The sequence below is a fragment of the Bufo gargarizans genome, chromosome 7 (assembly GCF_014858855.1).
Source record: "Bufo gargarizans isolate SCDJY-AF-19 chromosome 7, ASM1485885v1, whole genome shotgun sequence".
Classification (NCBI taxonomy): Eukaryota; Metazoa; Chordata; class Amphibia; order Anura; family Bufonidae; genus Bufo; species Bufo gargarizans.
In genome coordinates, this window is record NC_058086.1 from 153,566,920 (window position 1) to 153,579,635 (window position 12,716).

At 44.9% G+C, this 12,716-nt stretch overlaps 1 protein-coding gene across 1 annotated transcript in view; it reads left to right on the forward strand.

Annotated features, from left to right (window-relative positions):
• The window catches only part of LOC122943846 (calcium-activated chloride channel regulator 1-like), a 154,531-nt gene that overhangs the window by 21,944 nt on the left and 119,871 nt on the right, over positions 1–12,716 (forward strand). The window lies entirely within an intron of this gene.

Sequence of the window (12,716 nt, forward strand, 5' to 3'; positions counted from 1 at the left end):
GTTGGATCACAATTATAACTTTGATATTATAGGAGCCGTTGGAATGTTGTTTGGGAGCTTAATATATCTCTTATATTCACTTGGTTAATGAATTTGGATCCGCTACTAGGGACAAAGTTACTGAATCTCTGAATGGACAGTTCGCAATGAGTGTTTAAAGCGGTGTCCCGCTATTACTCACTGCTCGATGATTGCTGTTAAAGTCTTCCACTGCTGAAGTTCCGGTTCACTGTGTTTGATGAAAGTTTGCTCCCAGGTTGTTTCTGCCACCGGTCTGTATAGCTCTGGGCACCGCTCCGTAACACTGAAGAGCCGGTGTCCTCCGAGCCTTTGGTTACCTGCTTCCACGCTGAATTCGGTCTGCAGTCACGATACGTAGTATCCTCGTGCTGCGATCTTAATTAGTCAGCGTGCCAGGTCCTCGTTACTTACAGGATACTCTGGTCTTCTTCAAGATCAACCTGGGATGATTTAAGTGTGTATTCAACACAAGTTCATATGGGTGAAATGGGGGTCTTGGATCTGTTCCCATTTATGTTACAATTTTTCTGTCAGGAAGCAGTTACAATCTTGACTGACGGTAACGCATAAATAGTGCTGCTATACATTATACATACAGTATGTCAAATGGCATGTTAAATGGCACCACTGAATTATTTACATAAATACTACCAATAGTTTAGCAAAACTTTGATTCGCAACAAATCCGAATTGCCTCGCACTTTGTGGTAACTAATCAGTTTTTCCTAAAATGGTGGCTGTACCTGTTAAAGTGAAAGTAAGAAGCCCAGGAACGCAAGATCACCCAAAATGCCATGCAGCCAGTCAATCCGCAGATAGCCATCCCCTGTGATGTCACAAACTCTTAACCACCTCAGCCCCTCTAGCTTAAACACCCTTAATGACCAGGCCACTTTTTACAATTCTGCACTACTTTCACCGTTTATTGCTCGGTCATGCAAGTTACCACCCAAATGAATCTTACCTCCTTTTCTTCTCACTAATAGAGATTTCATTTGGTGGTATTTCATTGCTGCTGACATTTTAACTTTTTTTGTTATTAATCGAAATTTAACGAAATGTTTGCAAAAAAATGACATCTTTCACCTTCAGTTGTAAAATTTTTTTTTTAAAACGACATCCATATATACATTTTTCGCTAAATTTATTGTTCTACATGTCTTTGATAAAAAAAAAAGGTTTGGGTAAAAGTTATAGCGTTTACAAACTATGGTACAAAAATGTGAATTTCCGCTTTTTTAAGCAGCTCTGACTTTCTGAGCACCTGTCATGTTTCCTGAGGTTCTACAATGCCCAGACAGTAGAAAAACCCCACAAATGACCCCATTTAGGAAAGTAGACACCCTAAGGTATTCGCTGATGGGCATAGTGAGTTCATAGAACTTTTTATTTTTTGTCACAAGTTAGCGGAAAATGATGATTTTTTAATATATTTTTTTCCTTACAAAGTCTCATATTCGTAAATCGAATACAGCGGCTCACCCCTATCACGTATGGGTAGGTGCTCACCCTCTGGTCCTACCCTCAGGACCCCAAAAGATTCAAAAGGTAATAGGTGAAATGAGGGGGCACACACACCAGGGAAACAATTGATGGATGAATAATTAATATTTATTACTCTAAAAACACTCCCCTAAAAAGATATATATAAAACATACATAAAAGGTATTGATAGCAACCTATAATTCATGTGCATCTAAATCCACTGGTATAGATGATAATGTCCACTGTTCAGCTGCAGTGCTCTGGATACTGCTGTGGGTGCAATAAAATAAAGTTCATCCAAATAATATCCCAGTTCGTACGGTGCTATAAAGATGTATAGTAGCACAAAATAGTACGGAGTATCCAGAAGATGGCACCAACGGGTGTATTCAATTCAAATGCGATGGAACAATACTGCTGACTAAATGGCAATGTCCAGTATTAAGAATAGCATATGTGAATATTTGCACAGATCCACAGATTACTCACAGTGTCCAGCCGCTTGCAGTCACCCGGTCTCACCCGGCCTCACCCCTCCTTGTTGCACGGCTGTAGCGCTGATTTTCCAGGTAGCCGAACACGGCCGTCTGTGGCGTCCCACGTGACCTGATGCTCTGGGGTTCCGGGCGGACGCTTAGATGACGTCACTGCTATGCGGCGGTAATTTCAAATCTGATAGCGGATCTCATGTGCTGGCGACTTGATATTCTGTTTCTTTATTCTTTATTCTTTTGCTTTCCTTGAATCCAACTGGCATTGTGGAGCGAGCGTAGATTCAAGGAAAGCAAAAGAATAAAGAATAAAGAAACAGAATATCAAGTCGCCAGCACATGAGATCCGCTATCAGATTTGAAATTACCGCCGCATAGCAGTGACGTCATCTAAGCGTCCGCCCGGAACCCCAGAGCATCAGGTCACGTGGGACGCCACAGACGGCCGTGTTCGGCTACCTGGAAAATCAGCGCTACAGCCGTGCAACAAGGAGGGGTGAGACCGGGTGAGACCGGGAGACTGCAAGCGGCTGGACACTGTGAGTAATCTGTGGATCTGTGCAAATATTCACATATGCTATTCTTAATACTGGACATTGCCATTTAGTCAGCAGTATTGTTCCATCGCATTTGAATTGAATACACCCGTTGGTGCCATCTTCTGGATACTCCGTACTATTTTGTGCTACTATACATCTTTATAGCACCGTACGAACTGGGATATTATTTGGATGAACTTTATTTTATTGCACCCACAGCAGTATCCAGAGCACTGCAGCTGAACAGTGGACATTATCATCTATACCAGTGGATTTAGATGCACATGAATTATAGGTTGCTATCAATACCTTTTATGTATGTTTTATATATATCTTTTTAGGGGAGTGTTTTTAGAGTAATAAATATTAATTATTCATCCATCAATTGTTTCCCTGGTGTGTGTGCCCCCTCATTTCACCTATTACCTTTTAAAGTCTCATATTCCACTAACTTGTGACAAAAAATAAAAACTTCATCAAAATCTGTAAAAAATGGCCTGTGAAATCCGAAAGGTGCTCTTTGGAATGTGGGCCCATTTGCCCACCTAGGCTGCAAAAAAGTGTCACACATCTGGTATCGCCGTACTCAGGAGAAGTTGGGCAATGTGTTTTGGGATGTCATTTTACATATACCCATGCTGGGTGAGATAAATATCTCGGCAAAAGACAACTTTTCCCATTTTTTTATACAAAGTTGGCATTTGACCAAGATATTTATCTCACCCAGCATGGGTATATGTAAAATGACACCCCAAAACACATTCCCCAACTTCTCCTGAGTACAGCGATACCACATGTGTGACACTTTTTTTGCAGCCTAGATGCTGGCCTGTGATTCATTTTTAAAAAAATCATCAGCCTGCCAGCGATGATCATTGGCTGGCAGGCTGATGATGCAACCCCCCTCGAACTTTTGCCGGCCCGCGATGCGCATGCGCGGGCCAGCTGTGCGCATGATCTCGCGTCTCGCGAGATGACGCATCCCTGCGTGACTGTGCCTCAGATTGCCGCCTCCGGACCGCGATCCTGCGTTAGGCGGTCCGGAGGCGGTTAAAGGGCTTCTCTCACCCCACTAAAGTCCTTTTTTTGGGCTACTTATAATCTCTATACTGCGATATATCAATCTATAATGCTATTAATCATTTTGGTTCAGTAGTTAATAAAAAAAAAATGACTTTTATAATATGCAAATTACCTGTCTACCAGCAAGTAGGGCGGTTACTTGCTGGTAGCAGCCGCATCCTCCTTTCATAAAGACGCCCCCTCCTCATGTTGATTGACAGGGCCAGTGAGCGCTCTCGCCCTCTGCTGGCCTTGTCTGCATTCAAAATCTGGCGCCTGTGCCGTACCGGTCTTCAGTCGGCGCAGGCGCACTGAGAGGAGGATGCTTGCTCGGCCGCTCCATCCTCAATGCGCCTGTGCCGATGATGTCACATCTACACTCAGCGCAGGCGCACTGAGGAAGGAGCGGCCGAGCGAGCGTCCTCCTCTCAGTGCGCCTGCGCCGACTGAAGACAGGTACGGTGCAGGCGCCAGATTTTGAATGCAGACAGGGCCAGCAGAGAATGAGCCCGCTCGCTGGCCCTGTCAATCAACATGAGGAGGGGGCGTCTTTATGAAAGGAGGATGCGGTTTCTACCAGCAAGTAGCCGCCCTACTTGCTGGTAGACAGGTAATTTGCATATTATAAAAGTCTGTTTTTTAAAATAACTACTGAACCAAAATGAGTAATAGCATTTTAGATTGATATTACGCAGTATAAGGATTATAAGTAGCCAAAAAATAATAATATGACTTTAGTGGGGTGACAGAAGCCCTTTAAATCCCTCATTCAGCGATCTCTCTGCCATTGTCCTGTGAGCTGAGCATAGGGAAAGACATGGCAAGCGCTCATGTGCTAGGGACAGGGTTATTGAAAATGATTAATAGAAGAATATTAGAGATAGACAGTGCAGGGAGACTTCAGGGAGACTTATGCTGCATCAGTTTTATTTGTTTATTCCTATATTTACTTATTTCTACATCAGCCGTAAACTAAGATATGTAATCCGATACCAATAAGATGGAAGCCTTTATTATTCCATTGCCAGCGTGCCAACCAATACCTCCAGTCTGCACCCCCTAGGGGGACCAGGTCTTAATGAAGACCATTCTCATCTTTTGCTGTCTTTACTTCTTCCAAATCATCCTTCAAAGTCTCCATGTTCTAGAAAGTCAATAAGATGCAGTGAGACGAGGAGCTGGATGTTCCTGATGACATATTCTCATCAATATTAGATGAGCTGGAAAAGGAGGAAAAGCAGATGACAGAAGAAGGGCTCCCACCTGTAGGGTAGGAAAGCGCTGGGGTTGGAGAAGTGAGTATGCCAGAGCTGATTAATATTCTGTATTTACTGCCAAATAACCTGCAAGAGATTGCAGGAAAGAACATCAATAATATGCATATTATCCCCCCACCTAACTAGCCAAACCTCATACCAGCAGCAGACCCTGTTTAAAGGTACCACGCCATTAACAATAAAGCATTTTACTCTACTTAGGCTAAAAAATATTTTTTTGCAATTGGTCTTTATAAAAAATATTGAGTTGTTCTGACACAAAGGGTTAACTGTTTCTAGCTGTGTGAATGGTACCATCATCTAATAACCCTTATGTTTAATTTTCTCAGAGGTCATAAACACTTATTTAAGCCAAATTCTTGACTAAGATAGGACCTGAGCTATAATAAGTGTTCATAATGTCAAAGAGCAGAATTAAAGGGGTTATCAGAGTTATTTTTTTGTTTTTATGTTTCTAACTAGGCAAATGTAACAGCTTTCCAATTAACTCACTTTATCTCCAGTGGCTGGTTTCTCATATTTCACTAAGGGTCACATGACCTGTGATGTCAGCTTCTCTCCCTGTTCTGATAATGTTTGTGCACAAGCCAGAGAGATCTGTACACCAGATGTCACTGTGCTGGCCACGCCCCCCTGCACTGCCGGCTGCTGCTTATTGCTATCTCCCAGGATTCATAACCCCTTCAGCTGCACAGACTCAGGGCTGAAGTGTATACTGTGTAGCTGCAGGCAGTGAGGAGATAAATGCTGGGCACAGGAGCTGAAAGAGAAGTACTGCAGATCATTGCAGGTAGTGGGAAGATCCTGTGTGTATTAGCAGTGTCATTGTACAGCTAGGACTTGTAGTTCTACACATACAACATGCTGTGGAGTTTCCCAGCAGGCAGATATGTCACTCAGGGCAGCACTTGTATTCACTCCCTTAGCAGTGCAGGGGGAGGGGCAGAGATTGTTGTTATTGCAAGCAAACAAAGGGCCAGAAGAGAACCAGGGAAATGAGGAAATAGATATTTTTTTGCCTAAAACTTGCTTAGCTTAGTTATATATTGCTGACCATCAGAGCTATATATTTTTGTCCATAACTCGGACAACTCCTTTAGGAAGCTCGTCAGATTAGCTAACTGACAGAGCAGAAAGAAAATTCTGATCCCTCTTTTAGAGCATGTCAGCTCTGTACAGAAAAAAAGGTTCTATATTTTAATAAAGACCAATTTAAAAAAGATTTTTAGCTCAAAATGAGTACAATGCAATAATAATAAAAAATCCCCCAAAGGTATACATAGCCTTAAAAGGAAAGGCAGCTGCGGGCTAATTGTTCTCCATCGCAGAATGGCCACAATCAGCCAGCACCACGGCCGCTCCGTCAGGCCAGACCCTAAGGCAGAGTGGCCTGGGTATACCTGATTTATAGCGGATCATGATGAATTAATTTGTAACTAATCAAATTTCTTGGCTAACTTTGTCAAAGTTGCCGAATTGAATTTATTCAATCTTTGCTCATCTCTAACTACCTCCATACTGTACACATAAATAATACAACTGTAATTTGAACACAATACCATAATACTATACAAGTAATTAATTTCACTGTATCTTAGATAAATTCAGTTTAAATAGTACCATAGTAACAGTATTTGGGGGAGAGCGCCCTAAGCAATTCTGGGAAGAAAGGGATGCAAATGAGTTCTTAAAGGGGTTGGTTGTCCAGTTTTTTTAATATGGATGACCTTTCCTCAGGATAGGTAATCAATAACAGATTGGCGGGGGTCCGACACCTGGCACCCCCACCGATCAGCTGTATGGGGAGATGACGCACGCAGTGAGCACGTGCCGTCTCCCTTCTGTCTTCTTGCCCGCTGCTGCTGTCCCATAGGCATACAGCAGCAGACAGGAAGAGATACACAGTTCTTCCTGTTGATAAACAGCTGATAACAATACAATTAGACATTTTCATTGATAACTACAAAGTTTCTTATGGTAATACTTGTAATATTGATTTATATAACGTTGTTTGAAAAGTTTGTGACTATCTGAATGGTTAACACTAAAAGACATGGAGAAATTAAAATAATGTCTTTGAGATGGGCACCATCTTTAGTATTCTTCAAGCAGTTTTATGATTGCGTAAGTTTTAGAGTCACTAATATTGCAGCCAACAAAGTCATGGGAGATTTTTTGTGTGACAGTAGTTGCATTTTCCATTTTCCTTTTTTTTTTGTTTAAATTTTTTATAGCATTCAGCCTGTTTTTTATCTCTTTCTTCTCCTCAGTATCCAATAATCTAAAATGATTTTTCAATAATTTTCACTCCCGCTTTCATACAATTCAGATGGCTTTTACTGACCTCTATGCCCAAGAACTGTCAAGCAAAACATGACAACATCCAGCAGGAAATAATGACTAGAGATGTCCCGAACTATTCGCCAATGAACAGTTCCCGGCGAACATCGCTTTTTCTCATTCACAGCAGCAGGAGAACATATACGATGTTCGGTCCGCCCGCTATATGTCATCATTGAGCAAACTTTGACCCTGTACCTCACAGTCAGCAGACACATTCCAGCCAATCAGCATACCCTCCCTCCCAGACCGTCCCACATCCTATCAAAAAGCAAGGACAGCATCCACCTTATATTCATTCTGAAGCTGCAGTGAGAGCAGGGACAGTGCTGTTGCTGCTGAATGAATAGGGAAATCATTAGCTAGGCCAGTGTTCTGTGTCCACTCCTGTCCTCAAAGACTCATCTGCTGTAAGGACAGCGTCCTGACAGCACCCAAAAAAGCCCTTTTTAGGGCTAGTACATCAGTCTGCTTTTTTGTTTTTCTATATATATATTGCAGTTGTCTGCCCATGTGTGTCAGGCCCACTGACTGTACTGTGCCCACTACCAGTGCCCACAACTCATATCTGGTGGCACAGTACCTTGCAGATAAAAAAAGTAATATTTTTTTTTCTCTGTAATATAATTGCAGTTGCCTGCCAGTGTGTGTAAGGCCTACAGACTGTACTGTGCCCACTGCCCACCACTCATATCTGGTGGCACAGTACCTTGCAGATAAAAAAGTAATAAAATGTTTTCTCTGTAATATAAATGAAGTTGCCTGCCAGTGTGTGTCAGGCCCACAGACTGTACTGTGCCCACTGCCAGTGCCCACCACTCATATCTGGTGGCACAGTACCTTGCAGATAAAAAATTTATACCATTTTTTCTCTGTAATATAATTGCAGTTGCCTGCCAGTGAGTGTCAGGCCCACAGACTGTACTGTGCCCACTGCCGACCACTCATCTCTACCCACCACTGCCCACCACTCATACGTATAGTGTCACTAATCTAAAAAAAATGACAGGCAGAGGCAGGCCACCCCGCAGGGGCCGTTGTGGTTTCCTTTGGCCCTAGAATAATGCCCAGTGTTCAGAGGCCACGTACCCTGAACTCAAAAAGTTCTGAGGACATAGTTGACTAGATTACACAGGACACCCAATCTTCTACAGCTTCCGCTCAGAGCCTTGACGCACCATCCTCCCCCAGCTCAGCTTCGGGCACCTCTCAAGTTACCACTCGTCCGCCTGCCGCCACCACCAACACTAGCACCAAAGCCGCTTCACTTGATCTGTCAGAGGAGTTATTTACACATCAGTTGGATGAAATTAGTGATGAGCAACCATTATTGCCAGAGGATGTAGATAACAGGGATATGTCTCAGTCAGGCAGCATTAAACACATGGACGTACGGTGTGATGATGATGATGATGTTGTACCCGCTGCTGCTTCCTTTGCTGAGTTGTCAGATACAAGTGAGGCGGTTGATGATAAAGATGTGTCCGTGGATGTCACGTGGGTGCCCGCTCGAAAAGAAGAAGAACAGGGGGAAAGTTCAGATGGGAGACAGAGAGGAGGAGGAGATGAGTTGGAAGCAAGCGGAGGTTGTCGCAAGGAGCTAGTTGCACAGTCAGGCAGCATGTATCGGTACCCAGGGTCAGCCAGACAGCACGCCAATCAACGCATGCTGTTGCCACCACCAGAATGCCATCATTGCAAAGCTCAGCAGTGTGGCATTTTTTTGTGTGTCTGCCTCTGATAACAGCGATGCCATTTGCAACCTGTGCCAAAAGAAACTGAGTCGTGGGAAGTCCAACACCCACCTAGGTACAACTGCTTTGCGAAGGCACATGATCTCACATCACAAACGCCTATGGGATCAACACATGATGAGTACAAGCAGCACACAAACTCAAAGCCACCATCCTCGTCCTGGTCCAGCATCTTCAGCCAAGTCAACCACTGCTGTCCTCCTTGCCCCCTCTCAACCACCCGCCACTCTGCCTCTTACCTTCAGCAGTTCCTGCTCATCTGCCCACAGTCAGGTGTCTGTCAAGGAAATATTTGAGCGTAAGAAGCCAATGTCACAGAGTTACCCCCTTGCCTGGCGTCTGACAGCTGGTTTGTCGGAACTCTTAGCCCGCCACCTTTTACCATATGAGCTGGTGGAGTCTGAGGCCTTCAAAAAATTTGTAGCTCTTGGGACACCGCAGTGGAAGGTATCCAGCCGAAACTTTTTTTCATAAAAGGCAATCCCCAACCTGTACTCTATTGTGGAAAAGGAAATCATGGCATGTCTGGCACACAGTGTTGGGGCAAGGGTCCATCTGACCACTGATACCTGGTCTGCAAAGCACAGTCAGGGCAGGTATATCACGTACACTGCGCATTGGGTAAACCTGCTGATGGCTGCCAAGCATGGAATGCGTGGCTCTGCAGAGGAGTTGGTGACACAGCCACGACTTGCAGGCAGGCCTGTTGCCACCTCCTCTACTCCTACTTCTCCACCCTCTTCGCTAACCTCCTCGGCTGAGTCCTCTTCTGCTGCTGCGCCTTGCTCCACATTAACTGCAACCCCCCCATCTCCCCAGGGGCTATTCCACATCCTCGATACGACAGTGTCACGCCGTCTTGTGGTCTACTTGCCTGAAAGCAGAGAGTCACACCGACCAGCACTCCTGTCCGCCCTGAATGCACAGGTGGATCAGTGGCTGACCACGCACCAACTGGAGATTAGCAAAGTGGTGTGTGACAACGGAAGCAATTTGTTGGCGGCATTGAATTTGGGCAAGTTGACACATGTGCCGTGCATGGCACATGTGTTGAATCTGATCGTACAACGCTTTGTGCATAAGTACGCAAGCTTACAGGACATCCTCAAGCAGGCCAGGAACGTGTGTGGCCATTTCAGGCGTTCCTACATGGCCATGGCGCACTTTTCTGATATTCAGCGGCGAAACAACATGCCAGTGAGGCGCTTGATTTGCGACAGCCTGACACTTGGAATTCAACACTCCTAATGTTCGACCGCCTGCTCCAACAAGAAAAAGCTATCAACAAGTATTTGTATGACTGGGGTGCTAGGACAGCCTCTGCAGAGCTGGGTATTTTTTTGCCACGTTACTGGACGCTCATGTGCAATCCCTGTAGACTCATGCGTCCTTTTGAGGAGGTGACAAACCTAGTCAGTCGCACCGAAGGCACCATCAGCGACCTCATCCCATTTTTTTTCTTCCTGGAGCGTGCCCTGTGAAGAGTGCTGGATCAGGCCGTAGATGAGCGTGAAGAGGAAGAGTTGTGGTCACCATCACCACCAGAAACAGCCTTATCAGCATCGCTTGCTGGACCTGTGGCAACGCTGGAAGAGGAGTCTGAGGAAGAGGAGTCAGAGGAGGAAGGTGGCTTTGAGGAGGAGGAAGACCAACCACAGCAGGCATCCCAGGGTGTTCGTGGTCACCTATCTGGTACCCGTGGTGTTGTACGTGGCTGGGGGGAAGAACAGACCTTCAATGAGATCAGTGAGGACGAGGAACGGGACATGAGTAGCTCGGCATCCAACCTTGTACAAATGGGGTCTTTCATGCTGTTATGCCTGTTGAAGGACCCTCATATAAAAAGGTAGAAGGAGAAAGACCTGTACTGGGTGGCCACGCTACTAGACCCACGGTATAAGCAGAAAGTGGCTGAAATATTACCGAATTACCGGAAGTCGGAAAGGATGCAGCAGTTCCAAAACAAGTTAAAAAGTATGCTTTACACAGCGTATAAGGGTGATGTCACAGCACAATGGGAATCTAACAGGGAAAGAGGTCAAAAGTAATCCTCCTCCTACCACGACCACGCCGGTAAGGACAGGACGCTTTACAGACGTGTTGTTGATGGAGGACATGCAGAGCTTTTTAAGTCCTACGCATCGCCACAGCCCGTCGGGGTCCACCCTCAGAGAACGACTCGACCGACAGGTAGCAGACTACCTTGCCTTAACTGAAGATATCGACACTCTGAGGAGCCATGAACCCCTTGACTACTGGGTGTGCAGGCTTGACCTGTGGCCAGATCTATCCCAATTTGCGATAGAACGTCTGGCCTGCCCCGCTTCAAGTGTCCTGTCAGAAAGGACCTTCAGCGCAGCATGAGGTATTATCACTGAGAAGAGAAGTCGCCTAGGTCCAAAAAGTCTAAATTACCTCACCTTTATTAAGATGAATGAGGCATGGATCCCGAAGGGACTGACAGTAGGGGATGCATTTGACTAAAAAAGGCCTGATGAGTTGCCTTGGGCTAAAAATGGTCCACACACTGCTGTATTTAATCTCTGCATGCCGGATGAATTGCGTGACTTCTCCGCCACCAACTAGGGTTCAAGCCGCAATGTTTTAGTGCACTTTCTGCCTGGAAAACATCAATCTTTCCAGCCGCTGCTACAGCAGCGGCTGCAACAATATCTAATTTTTCAGGCATGTGTACATGCCCAATTTTTATGGCCTCTGGTGCTGCACTGTGGCTGCAAAAACGAAACAAAAAAACAGGCACATACATGTGTAAATTCCCCTTCGTGATCATTAACTTGTTGTGGTGAAGGGGCTTGCGTATCACAATGAAGCGATCACCTCTATGAGTGTGTTGGCAATGTTGGCACACCCCAGATGATAAGGTCGTTGCTTCATTGTGAACAGACCAAAAGCGATCGGCTAGATAATTTTGCATAGAAAAAACATACATTTTCTTTGTGATCATCTAAGGTGATCATTAAAGCCTACTAGGCCAACAATGGGCCCACACTGCAGGATCATTGTTTTCTGGGTCACTTAACTGTCACTGAACTACCTCAGTACGACCATAGGCTTTGAAAAACCGCCATCGCCTGCAATCTCCCAAACGTGCGCACAAGCACAGTCATCACTACACCAAGATTGATGCATAGAGGAATAAAATTTATGTCATGAGTGTGTCAACTATTGACAACTCTTTGCAGTTGTCTAAAATCTATTTGATACACGTCCCCTGATAGGGGACGTAACAGGAATTAAACTGATAAGACTAGTACTACTTAACACACCACTCATATAGGGTGGCACAGTACATTGCACGGTGCACGCGCAGTGCCCCAAATTGGAAGTAAAAGGACTGACCAACCATCTTTTTCCATATCCTGGTTCCTAAAATCTATTCCATACACCGGTCCATGATAGGGGACGTAACAGGGATTAAACTGATAGTAATAGTACTACTTAACACACCACTCATATAGGGTGGCACAGTACATTGCACGGCGCACGCGCAGTGCCCCAAATTGGAAGTAAGAGGACCGACCAACCATCTTTTTCCATCTCCCAGTTCCTAAAATCTATTCCATACACCGGCCCCTGATAGGGGACGTAACAGGGATTAAACTGATAGGAGTAGTACTACTTAACACACCACTCATATAGGGTGGCACAGTACATTGCACGGCGCATGCGCAGTGCCCCAAATTGGAAGTAAGAGGACCGACAAACCATCTTTTTCCAAATCCCGGT